Below are 16,689 nucleotides of genomic sequence, written 5' to 3' on the forward strand. Positions count from 1 at the left end.
TGCAACTGTCTACAGCTGTCTATGTGTCAACATACTCCTATCTGTCACCATGTTAATATTTGTACTCTGCCAGTTTATTGCATTATACTCTATATTACTATCTACTATTGTATTAAACATGCATGTAACTGTTAAATACTGTACAAACAGTTTTAATCTAGTCTTTGTTAATGGAGCTTTCTCCACGGGCCTCTGCTGAAAATGGGTTTTTGACCCAGTCAGACTTTCCAGGTAACCAAATGTCAAATAAATAAATAAATAAATAAATAAATCAAACAGCCTGTAAAAATAGTTGTTCCAGAACTGAAGAAAATAGGGATATTTGATATAATATACAAGGAAAAAAGGAGACAAGGATTCCCATTGTCCAATGCAACCCTCTTGAATAACTTTTACAATTTCTCTGAAATAATCTGGTACCACATAGGAGGATATCGACTTTGAAAGAGGGAGAGGAAAGTTATTCTAACTTTTTGGGCTGTCCTTGATTTTGAGAGGCTTTCCCTTTCTTTCCACAGCCTCCTTAACATTGCTTGTTAAAATCCTGTTTCAGGCACCTTGCTGCTTATATTTTTTGAAAAAAAGGATTTGAGACAGAAGAAACATGTCTTATTCGATTTTGAAAAGGAGGGTTAGAAGATTTGGGACTCCTCCTGAATAACTCTGCCCTCTCATGAAATCCTTTCATAACTTCAGAAGCAGCAAGGGGCAAACAGAACTTTCTTGTCCAGGGGAGAATTTAAAATTTAAAGTTTTAACATCTTGTGGTAACTTCTGAGAATGTAACCACGTAAATCTTCTCACGACTGATCCAGAAGCAGCAGCTCTGGAAATAGTATCAGCAATATAATAAGAACACTTTAAAGAGTGTTTAATAACACAAAAAGCAGATAAAATAGAGGCATTCAAAGAATTCTTCAACTCAGGAGAAGAGAGGTTAACTGTTAACTTTTTCACATTCTCAAAAGACAGAAGCAGAAATTTTAACATACAGGCCTGGCAGTTTAAAATTCTGAATGTTAAAGTGGCAGAAGAAGAGACTTTTTCTCCAAATTTGTCAAAAACTTTCCAGTCCTTGTCAGACAGAAGGGATTACAACTAGACAGCTGCTCAGCAGAAGCATTTTTAGATAAAGAAATCACTGCAGGGTCTGTGTTTGGGTTAGAAAACCAATACTTGTGGGTCCAGATACTTTGTAAAACCTAGCAGACTTTCTAGGAACATAGGAGATAGCTTTCAGGTCATCTGTAAGCTATTAGGAAAACATTCTCAAATGTAGATAAAACAAGAAGGACAACCTCAGGTTGTGGAAATTCAACTGTAACAACTCATAATACTTCTGTTCAGAAACAGAAATATTATTTGGTTTCCATTGAAATACTTTTTTTTCATTATGGTTAGTGTCAGAAGAAGGTAGGTCTTCTGGATGGAATTTTGGGGGAACACTTTCCTCATAATCAAACTCCTTATTCCTGCTCTTCTCATTGAAATTCATTATCAGAAAAATAAGGGCCTATTTTTCTGTCAAAAGAAGAATTTGTCACACTAAAGGCAGAAATGATTCCCTAGCAAATTCCAGCAAATATCCCCTGTCCATAAAAATAGATGCAGAAGAAACAATGTTTTTAACTTTTTTTCTTTACTTTTCATGGGGAACTCCATGGAAAAAGATCTACTCAAGGTTGTCACACTGTTCTGGTGCTCAGGGTACCTTTCATGGCATGATGGTAGGACTTCACACCGCCTACCCCCAGACCAGGAATACAGTTTCAGAAGGTGTGTCTAGCTCCCTGTCCTTAGTGGCTGTATGTGCTACACTAGAGGTACCAGGAGAAAATAATGAATGGTCCAAGGAGTCAAGTCCAGCCTCATTAATAGTTACCCATCTGTGCAGACTTCCTAGTAACTTTCTTCTTCTGTTTGTGAAAGTGGGAAGGATGAACTGAGGATACAAATAATTTCACAATTATTTCAGCCAAGAAAGAAGCATTGAAGATAGTGAATACTGGAAGAGTCATTAAATGTTGCTTAAAGAAAAAGAAACAGTTTTGAAGTAAGCAAATACACTAACTTTCATACAAACTCACAAAACCCTGCTCCTTACACATAAAAATATAAAACCAGATTAGAAAAATATTGAAAAAATTATTTCTACTCCATTTGTTCACACAAGCATTTGAACATAAAAATCCCCTGACCAGTAATGATAGTCCCAGAAAATTATATTTCCTACCTAGAAACAAAATATTTCACAGAACAACGCTCTTTTCCTCAGAGAAACAAAGTAATAAAAGACTTTCCCCAGTAGGGAACTTATCTGCATCACTCTGAAGGATTGCTAACCAACAGTCAATACCACAAAGCCTACAGAAAGAGCACACTTTGTTGGAATGAAAGATCTGAAGCTTTTTGTGTTCTAACTGCTTTTTATAAGGGCTCTTGTTAAACTCTCAACAGTTAGATTATATGGAAGATGCCCTTACGCTTTGAAAACCTGGCCAGTTGGTCATATCCTTGGTAAGATATAACACTAACAGCTTCTTCTACTTTGAATTCAACTGCAAATATTGTTTTTTAGTCTGTGGAAGTAAATGCTAAAAAAAGCAGTCCCAGCACAGAGCTGTGCAGGACACCACTGGTCAACTTCATGTTCTCTGCTGCTGCCCCTGGTAGGTGCTAATCCTAGGTATGGAGGAGTGCTTTCTGTGCATTTAAACCATGTTTCAGTTATTACTCATATATGGATGCCTTCCAAATGCAGGAGTGCCACAAGGTCAGGCAGATTGTTGTTTAGACTTCTGACATTGAGCATAGCCACCTTAAATTGATATTGTTTTGATACTGATATGTTTGCTAGGTTGGATTATTCACTAACTGAACTTTGTTTAAAAAAGGCACTATTGATGGTGGCAAGGGTTTTAGCCAGTATGTGGACGTCTTTGAATGAGAGTTGTAGACCATCCATTGCAAAACAAATATGACTGCCAAACATCTCATTCCATATTGATGCATACTGGATCCCTCGAAAAGGATACCAATTACACAGCCAACTGTAGAAGCCAATCATCTTTTCTTTGTACCCAGGCATCATTCATGGAGAATACAGGATTCTGCTCAGTATCAGGGTCTTGCCTGCATTTGTGACATATAGAGAGCTCAGACATGTCTCTCTCTAGCTCCTTTTTTAAACTCAATAATCCTATCCAGTTGTGTAGTAACACATAAAATGCAGTCATTTAACCGATACGACTCAGTGAGTCTGCAAGCACAGCCCACTAAATCATAAATGGTAAATACCAAAGACAAATTAACTACACACACACACACACACACACACACACACACACACACACACACACACACACACACACACACACACACACACACACACACACACACACACACACACACACACACATTGCCCTGGATGATTGTACCATAACTTTTCATAACCATGCAAGCAGTGCTTCACGTGTGCACCCTTCCAAAAGACCAACTAAAATAAATTTAATGGGAAAAACTACTCTCATGTTAGCTGTGAAGCAAGATATTACAGGTCACAGGCAGTCCACTGCCAAAATAATTGCTCACTGACAGGTATAAAGAATACATAAATCAAATAAACACAAGTAACTCAAAGCAACTCATCCTGCTCCTTCCTGACTCACTCACAGTATCATATGACATTTAATGAAATATTCAAAATCCCCAAAATCTCAATCACTTACTACTGTCTCATCTTACTCCTTATAACTCCATTCTCAGTGGACTTGTTTAACTCTTAGCTGCAGATGTAATATGGCACCATTATCATACTTAGCTTTCATTGCACTCCCATACTAAGAAACTGACCAATAACCCAAGGTCGGCATTATACCCTAGCAAATATTTTATCAGAAACAGATTTATTATCTCACATCTCACTGGATTCATTCAAAAGTCAGCATCCAGCAGCTATCCTTGTCCCATTTTATTCTAAAGTACAGAAAACGTGCAGAAATACTTTGCCATTTTTGAACTCCAATACATAACAGAGTAAAAAGATTTCAAACAGTTTAACCCTATAAGCAACTATGCTTATGAAAAATGATAACTACATCTTTAAAATACAAATATGCACATTATTATCAAATCCACATAGAAAGCATTAAACAGCAACCCCTTGGAAGATTCATTAACTTGTATGGTTATTACACCCTACTTTCTAAAATTCATAATATGTATACCTGACTCTCCCCTTGTTAAACGGGTTATTAACCTTGTAACCTTGGAGAACTCCTTTATCTGTATAAGCATTTTTACCCTTTCAGTACCCACCACAGGCTGACTACACTCTAACTAACACTAGAACATTAGCAAGCAATCTTACAGGGCCTGATGTCAGTCTATTTTAACAAAGCCCTTTACATCAAAAGAGCTAAACTTTATTGTAGCATTAGTACTCTGTTGCCATGAATTATTCAGCTGAAAAAAATGAAGTTTGAATGACAGTACTTATATCTTTACATGCACTCTGAAAAAAAGTATATGGGGCACTAGACCATATTAAAAAAGGAGAAAAGAAAAAAGTAATTGTACCTATCTTGTCTACCAGTCCTTTAAACAGCCTTATATCAATGTTAAATGGGAACTCTGTCATCACCAAAGATATGAATGTTTCCATTACATGACAACATTTGTTGATGATTGACATTATTGATCCACTACCTAACATTACAATCTTTGGATAAATAGTTTTTCTTACTAGTAATAATCCTTTAAACATTTTACATACCATAAAATGAAACTTGAGCATTCCACTTGTAAATGTATACCGTGCATATTTAGCTTTAGAAGAGTGTTTCAGTTAGCATCAGATTAAACTTGAGCATTTATATCCCATTTTAAACAGTTTAGTCTTATAAAACATAATTTTACTTACGTTTTTGAACACTAATTTCAGAAACATAACATTTTGCTAATGATGAAGTAAAAAAAAAGTTAAAGTATTATGGGTAACGTGCATGATTCCAAACCATGTTAAAGTATTATGGGTAACATGTCCATGACCCCCAACTTTGTTACTGTATTATGGGTAACTTGCTAATGACTCCCAACCACTTTACAGCAGTATGGGTAACATGCCCACATAGCCAGCCTTAGGCATAGGCCAACTAGGCGGCCGCCTAGGGCACCACTCTGGCAGGGGAACTTTTCCAGTATTTATTTGGTGTAGGTAGACCCGGATGGGGCATCGTGGAGCCATTTTGCCTAGGGCACCAGTTGACCTAAGGCCGGTCCTGCATGTCCATGGCTCCTAAGCATATCACAGTATTATGGGTAACATGTCCTTGTTTGAAAAAGCACCTTTAAAGTCAGTAAACATGATAAGTTGTAATTCAGCTTATGCCACTGAATCTATTTTATGGGTACTAAATATGTGTTGCCTTGATGCACGTTTACTTCTAAGAAACTGTGACCCACAGACAGGTTATCCATCATCACTTGTCCTCTTACCAAGCTGTCAAAGCTGTATGAAGACACACTCTATCACTAAGTCGATGAACTAAAATCACGCTCAACTGAACATGTTCTCTATTACTCCTTGATAGTGGACGTTTATATGCCTTTTCAAAGCCAAGTGATCTTTGGGGAAAAGTGCACCATTGCATGACTGTGAGTTTTATAAATTCCAAACAGTCAAATTACTTTTCATCTTCTAACATCATAACAAAGAACAAATGTTTCCTTCTTGCCATGATCTCCAACTCTACAAGCGTCTGTTTAATGTAAACTGACTGTTTTATTCCATTGTCTTATGTTGCACATTTATTACTCTTTGCTGAAATACATTGTGTCATTAAACTCTTCCAGAAAGTCACTGGAATCACCATCTAATTAAACGAGCAGTGAAACTTATTAATGTAGTAGTCTAGACACCACATACAGCTATTGTTTAAGTGCTTCCAACTCACATTCCAAACTGCTTTCTATAACCTCATTATTATTCCCTGATTCGTATCTCTGTAGAATAAGGGTCATCATCCATAAGGTGCCTCTTACACCTGTCTGCTCTTCATCAAACAGGCCCTAATGTTTGATGAAGCTCCAGTGTGGGATGACAGAGCTTAATGTCTCATCACAGAGACATGGCTTAAATCACATATTAAAGATAATTCCATCACCCCACCTGGGTATAACATTCTCAGAGCAGACCGGCTACATAAAAGAGGTGGAGGCTTAGCTCTGCTTCACAGAACCAGCCTACAACTCCAACTCCAAAAAGATTTCCCCAACTTCAACAGTGCAGAGACTCTATTTGCAAAGCTCTCCCTTAACCAACATAAGCACCTAAATCTACTAGGTATCTATATACCCCTGGGTGACAACCTAACCACCCTAGAATCCATACTTCACTGGGCCTCATACTCCTTCCCTCAAGAAAATATCATGCTAGGTGATGTAAACATTGACTGAATGTCCATCCATTCTCCCACCAACCACATTAACCTATATAACTTCACCCAACTTGTAGATACTCCCACATGCATTGATAAGGCCAGGAAAAAGAGAATCTATCCTTGATTTGATCCTCACAAATAAACCAAATACTACCTTTTAATGTGGCACCCTACCAAACTCTCTGAGCGACAACAGCCCCACTTTTATCCTTAGGCAAAAACTTAAAATAATTAACTCTCCCTCCCTTCTACGGACCTGCTCTAATAAAAATTTTCTTAGAGACCAATTCATAAGAGCCTTGCAACATTGCAACCGGTCTCCCATCAAAACCCTTTCATTAGACAAAGCAGTTGATTACTTTAACTCCGCATTCCTAAATATCCTCAACCAACCAGCCCCCTTAAAAAACATCAGGATACATAGCAACTCCACCCCTTGGCTCCAGAAAACCACAAAAGCCCTACTTAGAGCCAGGGATAAAGCCTGGAAAACCTGGCGCCACACCAAATCACCCTCAGCTAGGCAAACCTTTCACGAGCTCCGAAACAAAGCCAAAAAGCATGTTAAGCTCAATAAACAAAATTACTGCATCACTCAACAAAACAAATACAGTACCAAACCACAAAAATTCTGGGCAGCAATAAATAACATCCTACAGCCCGGAAGAAGCACCACTCTCGCACCCAATATAACAGGTACAGACCTGGACATAGCCTCCAGCTTTAATAACTATTTTACCTCCTTAGTACTCAAACTCTTAAACAACATCACTTCCTCCAACACCCCACCACCACCTCAGGCCTAAATCAATACCATACCTTTCACACTTACGTCTGTTCCTAACCACTACTATCCAAAAACTCCTAGCCAGACTCAAACCAACCACCCTTGCAGCTGATAACTTTCCTGCCTAATACCTCCAAATTGCATCCACAACTATAGCCTATCCCATTTCACTTCTAATAAATAGATCCATCACTAAACACACTGTTCCAGTCCTGTGGAAAACCTCATATATCATACCACTCCACAAAGGTGGCCCCTCCCTAGACCTTTCCAACTATCGACCAATTGCAATTCTCTCACCCCTCTCTAAGATCCTAGAAAGATGTATTCATCACCAATTCTTCTCCTATCTCCTCACCAACAACCTTCTCTCCTCAACCCAACACAGATTTCGCCCATCCCACAGCACCACCTCTGTCCTACTCAAATTCACCAATACTATAAACTCCCACAGGAATCTAGGTAAATTTGTCTCAGCTACTTTCCTAGATTTATCCAAGGCATTCGACACAGTCTCACATAATAAACTACTGTCTTGTCTCTCTAACCTCAACCTTAACAACCCCACCCTCCTCTGGTTTAAAAGCTAGTTAGATAACCACCAACAATCCGCAAATGGCATAACTCTCTATCCCCCCCCACTCCCAACCTCCTTAGGCATGCCACAAGGATCAATCCTAGGACCCCTTCTTTTCAATATCTTCACAAACCAACTCCACACAGCTACCTCTAAAGCCGACATAGTCCAATATGCTGATGACACAACTCTCATATGCTCTGCACCCAATATCCAACTTCTACAACAAAAAGCCCAAGAAGCCTTCTCTGAAATAGAGAACTGGCTTAACAACTCACAACTCATACTAAATCCCAAGAAAACACAACTAATGCTGTTCCACTCTACTAAAATGAGCAACCTTACCTTCTCTATGCTGTCCACCAGCAAAACCCAAATCACCCCTGTCACTGAGGCTGAACTCCTAGGAGTTACCATTGACCAGCAACTCAAATTCACAAAGCACATATCAACAACCATCACTAAAGTCCACAAAAAGCTAGGTTCCCTCTGTCGCTGTAAAAGTTATCTAACCACCGAATCTCAAATTGTAGTAGCCAGGACCCACCTCCTATCTACTCTACTTTATGCATCCCCAAGTCTAACTAATCTTTACAAAACTGACCTTAATAAACTTTCCATCTGTTACAACAAAACTGCTAGATTCGCTACCAATTCCATATCATGATCCCACCACTGCCTTTCCCTACAAGCCTTGCACTGGCTTGAATTTCCAAACCTATTAAGGTATCATCAACTCAACCTAGCTCATCTAATTCTGTACTATCCCGAGAAAAACCCTGACCTGACTGGCATTCTGAACTTCTACAATTCAAATAGACAACTTTGGTTCTCCAACAAAGCCTTAATCAAAACCATCACATGCAAAAACAACTCCGAGGAATCACTATTTGCCCATGAAATATCAAAAATATGGAACAATCTTCCCCCCTGACCTCAGACTACAGAACTCCATACCCTCCTTCAAAAGCCCACTTAAAACATGCATCTTCACCAACCATCTATGCACCTATAATTGACTCCCTGAAGCCTCATCCACTTACTATTTCTACACCCCATCTGTCCTGGACAACACAAACAACACTATCTAACTATACCTATCCATGTGTGAGCAATAACCTATATATGAATGTATGTACGTGTGCGTGTGTGTGTGTGTGTGTGTGTGTGTGTGTGTGTGTGTGTGTGTGTGTGTGTGTGTGTGTGTATATAAATATATATATATATATTATATATATATATATATATATATATATATATATATAAAATGTGTGTGTATGCATGTATATGTATGTGTATGCATATTGTATGTATAGTCTTGCATGTCTATTTGCTTGAATGTATATATGGAAAACTTAAACATTTATGTACTCTTATTTAATTGTGAAATATCTTGCAATGTTCTACCAGGTTCATGTCTACTCTCATTGTATATTCTGTACACTTGTATTTTCAACCAAAAGAGGGAATATCCTCTTATTGTATACTAACAGCTGTAAAGTCTACAATTTGTATGTATGCTACTACTCTGTAATGTCTGTCTTGTAAAATTTTCTTCTCTCTGTAAAGTTATGGAGTTTTTCTCCCCAGGACTCCACTGAAAACCGACACTTGTTGTCCAGTCAGACTTTCCTGGCAAACAAATGTTAAATAAAATAATGTTGGATGCTTTGTGAGATTAAACATTCAATTTCAAAGCTTTTGGTCATTCACCCATTTTTTAGCAAACTGTTTTGATGCTATTAAGAAATTAATGAAAATAAAAGCCAAGAAGAGCATCAATATATTTAAGGAATGAATCAGCTGTTTAGATAACACACTTGGGCTAGGTAACAAGGAGACAAGAGGCTGTAGAGTACAGAGACCTCAATTACTAATCTAGGTACATCTTTTTTTTAATTAATATGTTAGGGTTTTTTAACATAGAATATTAATTACATATGGGAAGAAATATGTAAGCTTCTGCCTCTGAGGGCATAGGAGTGCTGCCTCAGTCCCAGTACTGTGGTGGGGTGTAGGACATAGGAGGGCATAGGATTGCTGCCTGAATCCCAGTATTGTGGTGTGGTATAGGACAGAGGAGGACAAAGAAGTGCTACCTGAATCCCTGTATTATGGTGGGGTGTAGGACATAGGAGAGCAAAGGAGTGATGCCTGAATCCCAGTATTATAGTGGGGCATACAACATAGGGGGAGCATAGGAGTGCAACTGAATCCTAGTATTATGTTGTGGTGTAGGACATAAGATGGGATAGGAGTGCTGCCTGAATCCCAGTATTGTGGCAGTACATAAGATATACGAGGGCATAGGAGTGCTGCCTCTATTCCAGTATTATGGTGGGCTGCAGGACATAGGAGGGGCATAGGAGTGCTGTGTGAATCCCAGTATTATGGTGGGGTGTAGGGCATTGGGGTGCTTCCTGAATCTCAGTATTGTGGTGGGGCGTAGGACATAGGAGGGCATAGGAGTGCTGCCTGAATCCCTGTATTATGGCGGGACATAGGACATAGTTGGGCATAGGAGTGCTGTCTTAATCCCAGTATTATGGTGGGGTGTAGGGCATAGGTGGGGCATAGAAGTGCTGTCCAAATCCCAGTACTATGGTAGGGCATAGGACATAGGAAGGCATATGAGTGCTGTGTGAATCCATGTATTATGGTGGTGCATAGGGTATAGTAGTGCTGCCTGAATCCCAGTATTATGATGGGGCATAGGACAAAGGAGGGCATAAAAGTGCTGCCTGAATCCCAGTATTATGGTGGGGTATAGGGCATAGGAGGGCATAGGAGTGCTGCCTGAATACCAGTATTATACTGTGTCCTACACCCCACCATAATACTGGGATTCAGGCAGTACTCCTATGCCCCCTTTGGTATGTACCTAACAAGACATATCCAACAACTGGAACGTTCACAGAGGTTCCTCATTAAAAGAATACAGGACATAAATAATATGTCATATATAGGCAGCCTCAAAGGGCAGCACCAAGGATCAAATGGTGGAAATTGAAAAAGGGTAATTGTGAGGTGGAGTTCAGGGATGACTTAAGACAGGCACTGAGTGGCAGTGAAGAGTTACCAAATAGCTGGGTAACTACAGCAGGGTTAGTAAGGGAGATGGATAGAAAGGTGCTTGATATGACATCTGGACAGAGGAAGGATGACAAGGAGACATGGTGATGGAATGAGGAAGTACAGGAGAGTATACAGAGAAAGAGGTTGGCAAAGAAGTGCAATTGTCAGAGAGATGAAGAAGGTAGACAGGAGTATAAGGAGATGAGGTGCATGGCAAAGAGAGAGGTGGCGAAGGCTAAGGATAAGGCATATGATGAGTTGTATAAAAGGTTGGACACTAAGGAGGGAGAAAAGGACCTGTACTGATTGGCTAGACAGAGGGACAGAGCTAGGAAAGATGTGCAGCAGGTAAAGGTGATAAAGGATAATGAAGGAAACCTACTCACAAGTGAGGAGAATGTGTTGAGGAGATGGAAAGAGTAGTTTGAGGGGTTGATGAATGAAGAGAATGAGAGGGAGAGAAGGTTGGATGATGTGGTGATAGTGAATCATGAAGTACAATGAATTAGCAAGGAGGGAGTAAGGATAGCTATGAAGAGGATGAAGAATGGAAATGCTGTTGGTCCAGATGACATACCTGTGGAAGCATGGAGGTGTTTAGGTGAAATGGCAGTGGTGTTTTTAACCAGATTGTTTAATGAAATCTTGGAAAGTGAGAGGATGCCCGAGGAATGGAGAAAAAGTGTTTTGGTACCAATTTTTAAGAATAAGGGTGATGTGCAGAGTTGTAGTAACTACAGAGGAATTAAATTGATCAGTCACAGCATGAAGTTATGGGAAAGAGTAGTGGAAGCTAGGTTAAGAAGGGACATGATGATTAGTGATCAGCAGTATGGTTTCATGCTGGAAAAGAGCACTACAGATGCGATGTTTGCTCTGAGAGTGTTGATGGAGAAGTACAGAGAAGGTCAGAAGGAGCTGCATTGTGTTTTTGTAGACCTAGAGAAAGCATATGACAGGGTGCCTAGAGAGGAGTTGTGGTATTGTTTGAGGAAGTCAAGAGTGTCAGAGAAGTATGTAAGAGTGGTACAGGATATGTACAAGGGTAGTGTGACAGTGGTGAAGTCTGAGGTGGGAGTGACAGATGCATTTAAGGTGGAGGTGGGGTTACATCAAGGATCAGCTCTGAGCCCTTTCTTATTTGCAATGGTGATGGACAGGTTGACAGATGAGATCAGACAGGAGTCCCTGTGGACTATGATGTTTGTAGATGACATTGTGATCTGTAGTGAGAGTAGAGAACAGGTGGAGGAGACCCTGGAGAGATGGAGATATGCTCTAGAGAGAAGAGGAATGAAAGTCAGCAGGACTAAGACAGAATATATGTGTGTGAATGAGAGGGAGGATAGATGAATGGTGAGGATGCAAGGAGTACAGGTGGTGAAGGTGGATAAGTTTAAATACTTGGGATCAATAGTTCAGAGTAACTGAGTGTGGAAGAGAGGTGAAGAAGAGAGTACAGTCAGGATGGAGTGGGTGGAAAAGAGTGTCAGGGGTAATTTGTGACAGACAAGTACCAGTATGAGTGAAAGGGAAGGTCTACAAGAGGGTAGTGAAACCAGCTATATTATATGGGTTGGAGACAGTGGCATTGACAAAAAGGCAGGAGTTTGAGCTGGATGTGGCAGAGTTAAAGATGTTAAGATTTGCACTGGGTGTGATGAGGGTGGACAGGATTAGGAATAAGTATATTAGATGGTCAGCCCAGGTTGGAAGGTTTGGAGACAAAGCCAGAGAGGCAAGATTACGTTGGTTTGGACATGTGCTGAGGAGGGATGCTGAGTATATTCAGAAAAAGATACTAAGGATGAAGCTACCAGGTAACATAGGTTCATAGGTTGGTACTAGGCTATCAGCCCTAGGGCCTATACAAGCCTAGCCATAACAATTCCCTGGCTATTTCTTCCCACATTATTTACTTTCCTGGACCCCTGTCTAGCAGGGCGACTGACGTGATCCCTGGGGTGAATTTCCTTTCTCCCATCCAATCATCAAGGTTCCTCTTGAAGAGGTCCAAAGAGGCACTCTGCTTGACATGTATGGGCAATCTATTCCAGAGTCTGGGGAGTCTCTGGGTCAGGAACCTATCCCTCCAGCATGTTTTGTTTATTGTGATGACAAGGTTTAGATCCCTGGGCGTGTAGCTCTGAGGGATTGGGATTTCTTTAAGTGTAGCATGTCCAACAGCTCTGGGTTTGACATGGCCTTGTATGTTAAGCAGAGATCGCCTCTGAGTAGACGATATGCGATAGAGTATAGCTGGAGTTTTTTAAGGCGGTCAGCGTAGAGCATCTGCTTTAGGCCTGTGATTCTTTTAGTGAGGTATTTCTGAGGCCTTTCCAGTTGTTGCAGATGTCTTGAGAGGTACATACCAAATGGGTCGTTGTATTCTATAATGGGACTAATGAGGGATGAGTACAGTGGGACAATGACCTCCTTTTTTCTGGATGAAAAGCCCTTCGTGATGAGGTGTGCCAAATAGAAAGATTTCCTGACTGTTGTGGCGATGTGGTTATCGAAGGTGAGACCACTGTCCACCTGTGTCCCTAAGTCTCTTATCACACTTTCTGTGTTTAGTGTACTGCCACCTATATGGTAATTCATGGATACATGTTTTTCCCAAAGGGGATAACAATACATTTCTTGGCATTGAGCTTGAGCCCATGGCTCTGGCACCAAGCATCTGTTTCTGTAAGGCCCTTTTGTAGAGTATCCACATCATTTGGGGATTCAATAATGGCTCCCAGTTTGCAGTCATCTGCAAACTTTGTTAGCCAGAGTCCCTTAGTGTTGACCTGTACTTCAGAGAAGTAGATGCCAAACAAGAGCGCCCCAGGACTGAACCCTGAGGTACTCCACTTGTCACTTGTCTGGAGCTGGATTTGGAGTCGGCTACTTTTACAGTGTGGGTTCTATCAGTAAGCCATTTAGCAACCCATTGGGTGACATAGGGATTAATGCCCAACTTAGTAAGTTTATCTATGATTCCAGAGTGGGGGATGGTGTCAAAGGCCTTGGCAAGGTCTAGATAGGCTGTGTGGACCACCTTACCCTTGTCCATGGCTCTGGAGACTGATTCAAAGAAGTCAATCAGGTTCAGGAGACAAGATCGGCCCTTCACAAACCCAAACTGGGTGGGGTCCAGTGTTTGAAGGTTGCCAATGTCTTTGTTTATAAGTTCCATGATAATACGCTCCATGGCCTTGCAGATAAGGCTTGTCAGACTGATGGGATGGTAGTTTCCGGGATCCAAGGTGGATCCCACCTTGTGGATTGGGATAACTGTAGCTCTGCACCACTCAGTGGGCATGAAACCTGAGGTGAGGCTATGATTAAACATGACACTTAGGTGAGGTGCCAGTTCATATTGTAGTTCATGTAGTACACAGCCCTGGATGTCATCTGGTCCCATGGATGCTGTATTCTTGGCTTTAGAGAGTGCGTTTTGTACCTGTGTGGCCGTTATTACTGGAATTTGGCAATCTTCTGGTATTGAGATGGGCCATTTAGGGGGTGAGAGGGGGGTGAAGTTGGCACTGAATCGATCTGCCAGGATATTGGCAATATCCTTTGGATCAGTATATTTAATGCCATTCTGTTTTAGCTCAGAGCAGATCTGAGCATTGCCATTTAGATTCTTGACATAGTTATAGAATGCTTTGTGGTTGTCTTTGGGATCTTTGGCAATTCTATTTTCGAAACTAGCTTTGGAGGATTTTATGAGGCATCTCAGTTTCTTACTGAGGCTAGTAAGGGAGTTTTTTGCATCCTGGGATTTTCCTCTTTTCTGCAAAACTTTCTTCCTTTTGTTGTAAAGTTTGTTTATGGCAGGGGACCACCAGATTGGCTTCCTTTTTTTGGATGAGAGCATTTTGGTTCTATTTGGGAAACAGGAAAAGAGGAAGGCCTAAGATAAGATTTATGGATGTGGTGAGAGAGGACATGCAGGTGGTTGGTGTGACAGAGCAAGATGCAGAGGACAGGAAGAAATGGAAACAGATGATCCGCTGTGGCAACTTCTAACGGGAAAAACCAAAAGAAGATGATGATGATGATGAGACAGCCTCAAAGCCCTATCGCTTTATTCTGTCTCCTACAAGCTTTTGAGGGGAGAACTATGCCTGGCATACACGGCCTTGTCATATACCACTCTGATGGACCTCCTACATATCCACAAAACAAATAGTACCAGAATTACCTGTTCTAAAGACTTAAATCTTGCCTGTGATATAAATAGGACCTGCTGGAGATATGGTATGTATCTCAGAGACTACCCCGTCTATGGAACAGGCTCCCATCTATGTGAAACAGTGTTCCTCCCGAACCCAATTCAAATGCAACTTGGACAACTGGATGGGAAAAGAGAAATTTACCCCTGGTTTGGCACCCATGTCTCTAAAGCAAACAGGTAACCTTAACCTATAAATGGTTTATCTTCCCAGCCCAGGTTTACACTTATCAAGGGTATCAGAAGTTGTCAGAGATTTGGGATGCATGGCTAGGCTTAAAAAGGCCCTTGTGGTCATTAGCCTATTAAACACCTATGAACCTATGGTGGGGCGTAGGACATAAGAGGGCATAGGAGTGCTGCCTCCATCCCAGTATTATGGTGCGGCGTAGAACACAGGACAGCACAGGAGTGTTGTCAGAATCCCAGTATTATGGTAGGGTGCAGGACATAGAGGGGCATAGGATTGCTGCCTGAATCCCAGAGTTATGGTGGGGCAGAGGACATAGGAGGGCATAGAAGTACTGCCTGAATCCAAGTATTATGGTGAGGCATAGGACAAAGGAGGGCATAGGAGTGATGCCTGAATCCCAGTGTTATGGTGGGCTGTAGGACAGAGGAGGGCATAGGTGTTGTGTCTGAATCCCAGTTTTGTGGCAGACAGTAGGACGCTGGTGGGCACAAGAGTGCTGTGTGAATCCCAGTATTATGGTGGGGCATAGGGCATAGGATGGCATAGGATTGCTGCCTGAATATCAGTATTGTGATGGGGCATAAATCATAGGAGGGCATAGAAGTGCTGCCTGAATCCTAGTATTATGGTGAGGCGTAAATCATAGGAGGGCATAGGAGTGTTGTCTGAATCTCAGTGTTATACTCTGTTCTACACCCAACCATAATACTAGGATTCATGCAGCACTCCTATGCCCCCCCATTTGGTATGTACCTAATCAGGCATATTCAACAACTGGAATGTCCACAGAGGTTCCTCATTAAAAGAATATAGGGCATAAGTAATATGTCCTATGCAGACTGCATCAAGGCCCTATCCCTGTATTCTGTCTCCTACAGGCTTTTGAGGGGAGATTTATGCCTGGCATACTGAGCATTGTTAGACCGCACTCTGATGGACCTCCTGCAGATCCACAAAACAAACAGTACCAGAATTACCCATTCTAAAGACTTAAACCTTGCCTGTGATATAAATGGGACCTGCTGCAGAGATAGGTATATATCCCAGAGCCTATCATGTCTATGGAACAGGGTCTCCATCCATGTGAAGCAGAATTCCTCCCTAACCCAATTCAAGTGCAACTTGGACAACTGGATGGGAAAACAGAAATTCATCCCTGGTTTGGCACCTATGTCTCTAATGCAAACAAGTAACCTCTAAATGGTTCATCTCCCTGGCCCATGTTTACTCTTATCAAGGGTATCAGACCTTGTCAGAGATTTGGGATGCATGGCTAGGATTAAAAAGGCCCTAGTGGTCATTAGCCTAGTAAACACCCATGAACCTATGGTGGGTCGTAGGACACAGGAAGGCATAGGGGTGTTGCCTTTATCCCAGTATTATGGTGGG

The sequence above is a fragment of the Protopterus annectens genome, chromosome 17.part0 (genome assembly GCF_019279795.1).
Source record: "Protopterus annectens isolate FY-2018-M chromosome 17.part0, PAN1.0, whole genome shotgun sequence".
Taxonomy (NCBI): Eukaryota; Metazoa; Chordata; order Ceratodontiformes; family Protopteridae; genus Protopterus; species Protopterus annectens.